Source organism: Rattus norvegicus, chromosome 7, assembly GCF_021556685.1.
Source record: "Rattus norvegicus strain SHRSP/BbbUtx chromosome 7, alternate assembly SHRSP_T2T, whole genome shotgun sequence".
Classification (NCBI taxonomy): domain Eukaryota; kingdom Metazoa; phylum Chordata; class Mammalia; order Rodentia; family Muridae; genus Rattus; species Rattus norvegicus.
This window is the reverse complement of record NC_141540.1, coordinates 144,085,103-144,094,085: the sequence shown is the minus strand read 5'-3', so window position 1 is coordinate 144,094,085 and position 8,983 is coordinate 144,085,103.

The following is an 8,983-nucleotide window of genomic DNA, read 5'->3' as shown; positions in this document are numbered from 1 at the left end:
GCTTGGGTATCTTTTCAGGCCTGCGCTACATCCCAAGCCAAAGGAGAAGCAAGCCCAGGTAAGAATACACCTATGTCAGCCCTTCCCATCCCTGGCAAAGGAGCCCCCCATCAGTTCAGGGCTGCTGACTTTGCATGGATGAGGGATACAGAGGCAGCTCACTAGCATTCCTCAGTCCCTGACTCACCCACCCAGGGGTCTCCTTGCCTAGAAGACCATGCACGGAAAAACTCTGTTGTGCAAGGCTGAGAGCCACACTGGGAATATAAGAGCGGAAATGAGCTGGGAGCCAAGGTGCTGAAGCAAGGAAGGAAGCCAGTCTGCCACCACAAAAGAGGCAGGAAAGAGAGGGAACAAACAGCCAAGTAGTTCCTGCCCATGCTGCCTCCGGCCCCCTCCACCCTATGCAGACATCACAGTACCCCTAGCAAAGACAGGTTTAGCAAGGCCCTGGGGTTCACACCTGCAATCCTAGCACTTGGGAGGCAAAAGTAGGAGAGTTACTTCAAGTCTGAGATCAGCCTGGGCTTCATGACAGCCTCCAGGCCAACCAAAGCTATGTAGCTAAACTCACCCTCACAAACCAAACATAGCAAGCATCCAGCCCCCTCCTAACAGGAGCCTGGCTACTCTTCCAGAAGTACCTGCCCCCAGTACTAGAAAACTGTCCCCACCCAAACCTATGTCCTCCACCGAAAGAACCCATTCTTGTTTCTCTGTTGCCCTCTGGTTATCTATGGTTAAACAGTTAAGAGAGGGAAGGACTGATGGTGGAGAAAGAGGAATTGTGAAAAAAGGTAGCCTTCCTCTCAATCCTGCTACCTCATCTTCCACACCTCTGAGAAGAAGGCAGAAAGGCTCATACTCTCACGTCACCCCCAACTTCGGCCTTGTCGACCACTCAGAGCACAGAAACCCCACCAGTAAACAAATGCACGTACATTTCAGAGGGCAAGCATGCACGTGCGCATGCTCACACATGGGTTGCCAGCTCGTAGACACATTCATCCTGCACCTCTCCTAAGCTGTCTGATACAAACAGCAAACACTGATGCAGAGCGATGAGGAACCCTGGCCGTCTGGGTCCCACAGGCTGGTCCAGCTTTGGCTCTCCTCCAGGCTTGGAGCCCTTTCTTTCTTCACTCCTCCCCTGGGGCTATGTCCTGCAGGATGCAGCAAAAGGGTAGACAGGAGGCACGTAGGGTGCGCTGGCCCGCAGCCTGCTTCCTGTGAAACTCCGTCAGCTGCCTGGGTTTCTGGAGCTTTGCTGCTCCCTGAGGTGATCACATGGAAAATGTCCAGCTGTGGTTGCTTGAAGAGATGAGCTCAGCTAGTCTGAGTGGGGCTGGGGGCTTGGACTCCGAGTCAGACTTTCCACCTCAGACCTACTCCTCCTCCTCCTACTACCAAACACCACCCCTGGGATTCAGAAGCAGGAAAACAGCCAAAGGGACAGTTGCATCAGTGTCTCAGCCTTGGTTTGGAGGGGGAAGGGGAACTTAGCTGAAAGGGAATACACCTCTAGTTTGTTTCATCCCTGCGGCCACAGAAGGTGAATAAGCCAGAGGAGTTGGACCTAAAGAGACCAGGGAGAGAGACTGGCCTGCATGTGGTAAGTCGGGAGAGGAGTGACCAGGAATCTGTGCCCAAGAGATGGTGGTCAAGAGGGCAGAAGACCCAAAACAAAATAAGTTCCACTCATGGACCTAAAAATGATGAATGACAGAAAATTAGGCCCTACATGGAGAGTAGGAAACTTGGTGATGAAGTAAACCAGGTGGCCTACTTCCAGCCTCGTCAGAGCTGCAGCTGCCTCTCGGGCCAGTGGGGACTTCCTTATCAACTATGGAAGAGGCTCTGAACTTTCCCCTGCAGGTGGCTTCTACCCACACTCCAGGACTCCAGACTCCCTTTCCTCTCCTCCCCTTCTCCTTCCTTGGCCTCTCTCCCCCAACTGTCAGGACCTTCCTTCTCACTTCTGATTCATGCGCCACTGCTCTCCCTCCCTGGTCACTCTTCCTCCTCTCTAACCCCAACTTCTACTCTCTAGAAGTGATGAACGCTCTTTAACCCTAGCACTCAGGAGGCGAAAGGATGCACTTCTCTATGGTTCCAGGGTGGCCAGGGCTGCAAGTTGAGACCCTGTCTGGAAAAAAGTCTCCTCCACTCAGCCCAGTTCCCTCCTTCCTCCAGTTCACAGTTCTTTGGTTTGTATGCTCAACCAAAGAACACAGATCAAAGGCCTCACTGGCTATCCTTGCAGACTTCACGGGGTGGAGGGGTTCACGGGGTGGAGTCATAGGTGGTTTTTTATTTTTTAAGATTTATTTATTTATTATATATAAGTACACTGTAGCTGTCTTCAGACACACCAGAAGAGGGCATCAGATTTCATTACAGATGGTTGTGAGCCTCCATGTTGTTGCTGGGATTTGAACTCAGGACCTCTGGAAGAGCTGTCAGTGCTCTTAACCACTAAGCCATCTCTCCAGCCCGGAGTCATAGGTTTTGAGCTAACCCCACAGGCTTGTTTAGGCAACCCAGATGCCCAAATGAGTAGGGTGAATTGCAGAAGATTTGAGACACTCATTGTCTGCTGTTTGGTTGGTGACCTGGTCTTACCATGTAGCCGTATCATTTCTCTTTCCCCAGATATTTCTCTCTTCTTCCAAAGACTCCACACCTAGTGGTAACTTCCTTTTTCTCCCTTCCTTTTTAAATCCCCGCTCCTCCTTTTGGTTTTTCCTCCCTGTACTTCCTGTTCTGCCCTTCCTCCTTACCCAGCCTTCCTACAACTTCTGTAGGCAGTTAACTTGGGGTTAGGGAATAGAGTTTAGTCTCAGGCTGCAGCAGTTTGGCCAGCCATGGCAGCCTGGGCTGAAAAGAAGCAACCTCAACAAACACCTAACTTCCCAGAGATAGAGGTCGTCTTACCTTTTCCCTCCCCTGTGGCCCAGCTCTCTACCTGACTTACCCAATTGTCTTCTCAGGCACTGGGAATTGAGCCCAGGACATTGTACATGGTACCACTCTAACCACTGAGAATATTCCCAGCTTCTCCAAGGTCAACCTCTATCATATAACCTCCCCTCTATCTTGGAGACTTAGAGAGCCTAGGCCTACCTCCAGAATTAGGTTATGTAGAACCACTAGCCAAATGTTGATTTGAGCCTAGAACAGGAAGGCACTCCGCTTGTAAGCTAGGGGACAGCTGTTGAAAGGGATCTCAGCCAAAGAATCAAGAAACTCATCCTCTTTCAGAGGCTGAGGGAGAGAGAAATGCATGGGCGCTAGGCCTTTGCTATATAAGTTTCGGTGGTAGAGATAGATTTGGGGGCTTTGGTTTGTTGTTTGCTTGTTCATTTGCTTTAAGACAGGGTCTTACTGTGTAACCTTTCCTGGTCTGGAACTCAACAGAGCTCTGCCTGCCTCTGCCTCTTGTGTACTGGGATCTAAGGAGTGCACCAGCAAGCTCAAAATCTGTAACAGATGAGCCAAGAAATTCAACAGATTTTGGTAGAATAGAAAGAAGCAGGGCTAGAGAGATGGCTCAATGGTTAAGATCCCTGACTAGTCTTCCAGAGGTCCTGGGTTCAATTCTCAGTAACTACATGGTGGTTCACAACCATCTGTAATGGGACCCGACGCCCTCTCCTGGTGTGTCTGAAAAGAGAGCGACAGTATAAATAAATAAATTAATCAATTTTAAAAGAAAAAGAAACTTGTTAATTGCAAGTTTTGAAACTGTGAACAACACTACTTTTATATTATTTTCTCATTTGTAAATCACAATTTTGGAATCCAGGGTTTTTTAAAAGACCTGTAAGACTTAGCTTATAGCTCAGCTGCTGAGTATTTGCCAAGCACTCATAGGTCTAGGGCCTAATCTCTAGCACCATGATCTTCATGAGCTGGAGGATCCTTGAGCCCAGGAGTTTGAGGCCAGTCTGTCAAACTTAGTAATACCCCATCTTACTAAATTATATATAATATTATATACTATGTAAGAATGTACACATTGTTATATATATGTTCGAGGATATACTATATATTTATATATAAAATTCAGTGATGAAACACTTTTCTAGTATATGAGGCTCTAGATTTGGTACTGGGGAAAAAAATCGAAGGCAACGTCATACAGCCATCTAGCAATTCCTCTGGGAATAACTGATGGAAATGAAATGTGTACATTGAAAAGATATCTTCGTTCTTACTTTGTAGAATTGTTCTCAATAGTCAACAATGAATCAGTGAGTGAGTACAGAAACTGTGGCTTATAATGTGCCCAGTGGAATATGCATCAGCCATAAAAAGAATGAAATGCTGTCATTTAATCTAGCATAGATAATCCTGTCCTAGAGGACATTCTGTTGAGTAAAATAAACCAGGTGCTGAAAAACAAATGTCACATGGTGCCGCTCACATGTGCACGGTAAGCAAGTCAACCTGATAACAGAGAGGAGAATCCCAGAGGCTGGAGTAGGTAGAAGGAGGAGATGCTAGCCCAAGGATACATAATTATAATTAGAGTCAGTTTTGGGATCTACATAAAGCAAGGGTTTACTTTTGGTTTATTTTGTTTTTGCTTTTGTTACTTGAGACATGTCTCACTATATATCCCTGGCTGGCCTGAAACTCATAGAGATCCTCTTGTCTCTGCTTTGTAAGGTTGGAGTTGAGATCATGTGCCACCATGCCCATCAAAGTGACTACAGTTAATCATGGTGTGTCGCTTCTTGACAGTTATAAAAAGAGAGTCCCTTCCCCACTAAGTAACTCTGTTATACAATGCTCTGGTTAATTAGCTAGATTTTTTAAAATTTCCCAGTACACTTCAAAATACTGCACATAATCTTAAAAACACAATGTTACTTGTGAAGTAGAATTTTTCTTTATGTGTGAATGTGTGTTTTAAAAGGACACAAGTATTCAGCTGGGTATGGTGGGACACACTTTTAATCCTGCACTTGGGAGACAGAGGCAGGTAGATCTCTGAGTTTAAGGTGGTCTTCAGAGTGAGTTCCAGGACAGCCAGGGCAATACAAAGAAACCCTGTCTCTGTATAGATTGGGAGCAACTGAAAAATCTGCCCAAGCCAGTGGTGGCACATACTTTCAATCCCAGCACTTAGGGAGGCAGAGGCAAGTGAGTCTCTCTGAGTTCGAGGCCAGCCCCTTCTACAGAGTGAGTTCCAAGACAACCAGGGATACACAGTGAAACCGTGTCTCAAAAACCAAACAAAAAGAAAAGGAAAAAAGAAAAAGAAGGAAGGAAGGACGGAAGACTCAATGTCTGCCTTTGTATGTCATAGGCACACACATGCACATACACACAGAACATAAACAAGTGAAAAAATATCTTATAAGCCTTGATTCCTCCTCTAGCTATTGTCCTAGACGAAAAGCACATGAGCGTGCACACACACACCACACACACACACACACACACACATGCACACACACCACACACACACACACACATGCACGCGCACGCGCGCGCGCACACACACACACACACACACACACTAGAAGTGCTCTATCACTGACCTCAGGAATTCCAGCCAGAGACTTTCTGTGTTATACATTGTTACTCATTATTATACAATGCTTGCTGCAACAGACAAACAGACACCTGGAACCCTTGTGAGGTCACTAAACCTCATGATTTAGCTCTGTGATAGGTAGACTCACTAAAGGGTAAGAAGGTCTGCCTATTCTTAGCCTTGCACATGATCCCTAGAAAACAAATGTGTTCATTGTGAAGTGTTGATGGACAAGAAGGAATCTGCAGCCAAGAAAGGAGTGTGTGTGTGTGTGTGTTTGTTTGGGGTGAGTAGAGAGATGAAGAGAGCCAAAGGGCTAGTGATCTCCTGAGGAGAACTTTTTCCTGAAAAGCAAGCAGGTGGTTACGCTGGGCCCTATCTTCAGCTTCATGCTATGTGTTAAGGATAAAGTGTATACCATCACACACACACACACACACACACACACACACACACACACACTCCTACCAGTATAGACAGTATAGAGATACTGTTATCTCTATAGAACCAAAAAGCTCTGTAGTTACTGAAATGTCTGGATTTAGGGTACAATCTCTGGCTTTCTTATTCTCCCTGACTGGGCCCTGCCCATGTTTCAACATCCTGTCTTGGCTGGAAATACTTCCAGAGAGAGCTAGAAATGGCAGGCAGAAGTGGAAGTATGAGGGAAGTCCTGGCTCATCCACAACCCCTTGCAGTCTCAATCGGATGTGCACTGGAAATCCTGGTGCTCCAGGTCCCTCCCTGATGGGCTCCAGATGTGCTCACATCTGGGAAGGCCATCCCAGGAAGCTGACACTCCCACTTACAGCTCCCACCCCGGATGGGTCTCTTCTTTCAGCTTCCAGGCCTTCAGCTAAGAAATATCAGTCACCCCTTCCCTCTCCAGAGGTAGGAACTATGAGCAGTCGGGGAACAATGACAGAAAGGAATGGGGGTGGGGTAGGAAAGTAAATCAAAGGAGGTCAATGTTTAGGACACCCCTGAGGATCTTATTTTCCTTTTAACTTCCTATCTGGGTTATTAAATTTTGCTGTGGAGCTCTGGTGACTCCCAAAAGGCTGGGAAAGAAGAGAAAGAAAAAATGAAGGAAGTTGAAAGAGAAGGTACTTAGTGAGAGTGGCTATTTTTTTTCCACTGGCCAACTTGTACCAGGACCAGTACTTTTTATCACAGTGTCCTTTTTCTATCCATGCTCATCACATACCCCCATCCCTCTATTCTAGCCCAGTCCAGAAAACTCCCAGTTTTCTGTGAGTTCCAAGCACCATTTCAGTCACTAGGTTCAGAGTTCCACGGCCCCAAGAGGACCTAAGCATTTATCTCCAGGACTGCTCTGGACACCCTGGCAAACACCAACTCCTCCTACATTCGGAGGGAAGTCGGGGCTGGGAGGAGAGTATAATCTCTGGGACATGAGGAGGGGTTTCTCCCAGGGCAGACGGGTGGGAGTGGTAAATGGTGACTCACAGATGATGGAGCCATCAGTTCCCCTAAACAGAGACCTGAGTCAGGGCAGTGACAGAGCCCCTGAGTTCAGAGGCCTTGCTCCTGTACTTTCCCACTTCCCTTTCTGACAGACAGCAATGCACCAGCTTTAGTAGGCTCTGCCCCTAGGGATCTTGGTATAGATGGACAACTCCTGTAGTTTCATCCTCTTCACAAAGGGCTCCTCTTCCTCCCACCGAGGTCTGGCTCCTGCTCATAGCTCCAGTTTGGGACGAGGGGTTGGGTTCAGCAGTCAAACCTCTCCTCTGTCTCCTTTTCCACTGACCTGTATTTTTTTTTTTTTTTGAGAACATTAAGTCTGAGCAATACCTCAAGTAAAATAAAGGCTGCTCTGACCAAAAGCCACCTAGCCTAAGGTCTCTGGCTGTGCCAATCTCCCCAGTTTTGGGGAGTCTCAGAAACAGTCTATTCTAGTATACCAATGGCCTAGCTAGAAGAGGTTTGGGGAGAAAGGGGATTTGGGGGGAAGGATGGAAGTGGGGGGTGCTTATGGGGTTTTTGTTTTGTTTTGAATTTATCAAGTTTCTCTGTGCAGCCCTGGCTGTCCTTTGTAAACAAGCCTGGCTTCAAACTCAGAGATTCCCCCCTGTCTCTACCTCCTGAGTGCTGGGATTAAAGACTGTGTCACCACCTCCATTGGTTTTTCAAGACAAGATTTCACTATGTAGTCTACACTGGCCTAGAATTCATAATCCTCCTGTCTTGGCTTCCCCAGTGTGGGGATTACAAGCATGTGCCACTGAGTCCAGTCAGTGAGAGGTTGATTTTTTGAGGACCTCAGTCCCCTTTATCCAGACAAACTTTTTATAGAAGGTAGAAGCCTACTTCTTAAATTCAAAGCACCCAACCTCCGGACTCTCAGTTTCCAGGCATTTGAAAGAAGAAGCTATTGAGTCTTACCCCAGAGAAATTGTGCACAAAGAAACCCTCCAGTTTCAGAGGAGTAGTGCGGTTGTATATACAATCCTCTTCTTCTACCTCCAGGGACAGCAGATCTAGATTAAGATGCCTACTCCCCTGGAGATGTCCAGCTTTGTAGAGGCCTAACCATGGGAAGAACAAGCTCCTCTGCCCTTCTCCCCTTCTCTTTCTGTAACGTTAATAGCCACTCCTTTGAGGCTGTTTCCTAACATTAAAATTAGGACAGTTATACCTTCAGTGCTGGGCCTTTAGGAAGATTCCACGGAGAAACAGCTTAAAGTTCAGACTAGAACCCAACATATAACATGTGTTAAATAAGGCATCACTGTTTCACACCCTAACCTGGCTGCCAGAGGTGTCAGGGCCACTGGGTGAGGACCTTGCATCTGCATCTGCATTCCTCTGTGGAAATTCACTCTTCTGCTTCTAAACTTGCAGCCTTCAAAGAGGCAAGGGCTGACAACAGGAGCTTGGTGAGTAGTGCCCTGGCCTTGTCTTTCACCCACTGTGCGGCCATCATGGAGCACGCTATGATAAATAGTAGCCACCAAAGCAAATCATTACAATGAAACAACAGGACAGAGGCTACCAGAGACCAGATCTGAGAGGGAAACCAGGGATACACAGAGGGGTACACAGATGGACCAAAGAGAAGATGAGATATACAGAACAGGGAGAAATATTGAGAGGAGACAGAGGACACAGAAGAGAGTCATGGGCTTGGAGTCAAAGCACCCAGGCTGGGCTAGCAAAATGGTAAAGGTACTTGCTACCTCAAACCTGATGATCTGGGAGCACATGGTGGAATAAGAGAACCAGCTGCTCTGTAGTACTCTGACCCATACATGTGTGTCATTATCTGTGCACGATCTCACACATGCAAAATAAATGTAAACAGACAAACAAAATTTTAAAGACTCGGGTTCTAAACACTCCACAACTGGTTAGCCATGTGACCTTAATTAAACAGTCATCACTCTATAGCAATTTTCTCTTCCAAAGAAGATT